At 33.1% G+C, this 1592-nt stretch overlaps 1 protein-coding gene across 1 annotated transcript in view; it reads right to left on the bottom strand.

Annotated features, from left to right (window-relative positions):
• Positions 1 to 549: 549 nt before the first annotated feature.
• The window catches only part of LOC108261710 (disks large homolog 4), a gene marked incomplete at its 5' end in the record, with an annotated part of 19850 nt that continues 18807 nt past the window's right edge, over positions 550 to 1592 (bottom strand). The window contains 1 exon segment of the mRNA XM_053679358.1: positions 550 to 1592. This exon segment is cut by the window's right edge and continues 2042 nt beyond it.

Raw genomic sequence — 1592 nt, 5'->3', positions numbered from 1 at the left:
ATGTGAAAAATGATTCCTCAGCTAAACACAAACACACAGACATATCACACGCCACAAATAATATACAACAGCAAGAATTATTAGATCATCATCATCATCATCATCATCATTATCATCCTCATCCTCCTCCTCCTCCTCCTCCTCATCATCATCATCATTATCATCCTCCTCCTCCTCCTCATCATCATCATCATCATTATCATCCTCCTCCTCCTCCTCCTCCTCCTCCTCCTCATCATCCTCCTCCTCCTCCTCATCATCATCATCATTATCATCCTCCTCCTCCTCCTCATCCTCCTCCTCATCATCATCATCATCATCATCATCCTCCTCCTCATCATCCTCATCATCCTCCTCCTCCTCCTCATCCTCATCCTCATCAGGCTGCTCCTGAATGAAACGATTCAGTGAATCGACTCAGGAGTCACTCAAGAGGCTCAAACATTTCAACTCGAATTGTAAGTCTGTAGTTTAGCTGCTAAAGAGAAAAACACACCCAGTTCCCACCAAAAAAGAAAGAAAAAAAGAACAAACACATTTTCAGCCTCATCTTTTTAAATCATAATAGATTTTATTATTTTCGTAGCTAATTCACAACAAGCGTTTCACTGAAATTAAACATTTTCATATTTCGGATTTCGCCGTCGTTAAATCTCTCAGCAAGATAAATCATTTTAAATAGAACTTTCTGCAAACTTTATAATGACTTTTTTTTTTTTAAATAAAAAGCAATAAGATTTTCATTTTGTATAATAATAATAATAATAATAATAATAATAATAATAATAATAATAATAATAATTTATGGTGATACAAAGTGAAATACATTTGCTTCTTGGAAATAAATAAATTTAACTCATTTTGCTCTATTTAGAGTAAAAGTGTATATTTCTCTTGATAATACATAGTTATTGGTGTGTGTGTGTGTGTGTGTGTGTGTGTGTGTGTGTGTGTGTAACATTATAGTATATCATATGTGTCGTATCATGATATGTGTTTTATAAAGACTTTTATTATGATCCGCGTGTGTGTGTGTGTGTGTGTGTGTGTGTGTGTATTATTTATCATTTGATTGCGCACAGCCCCATGTTTTTTTCTATATAAAGTGACACAGCAATGCATCTGTCCATTCCATCTAATAAACACATAGATACAAACAAACAAACTAATTTAAATAAATAAATAAACAGATCAGAAACAAAAATGTGAAAAATCCATAAATAACTAGAATAATTATTCTAATAATAATAATAATAATAATAATAATAATAATAATAAGTGGCACCATGAACTGTCACTGCACTCAGAATACACACTTCAAATATCCAATTTAAAAGATTAAAAATGCAAAAATAAATAAAAGTAAACATAAAAAAATGCTGATGCTTTTTTATGGATGTGTTTTAATTCCACTAAAACCTTTTAATTTATTTATTACGAAGTGCAAACGGAGGTCAGTCCTTTTTTCCAGCTTGATTAATGAGTGCACAACACACACACACACACACACACACACTCTAGCAAGAACACAAGAACAGAGAAGTGCATACTCACCTTTAGCTTCAGTGCTAGCAGCTTCACACAGTCATGCT

The sequence above is a fragment of the Ictalurus punctatus genome, unplaced genomic scaffold (genome assembly GCF_001660625.3).
Source record: "Ictalurus punctatus breed USDA103 unplaced genomic scaffold, Coco_2.0 tig00007256, whole genome shotgun sequence".
NCBI classification, from domain to species: Eukaryota; Metazoa; Chordata; class Actinopteri; order Siluriformes; family Ictaluridae; genus Ictalurus; species Ictalurus punctatus.
Note: the sequence above shows the minus strand (reverse complement) of the source record. Positions and strands in the feature narration are given on the sequence as shown.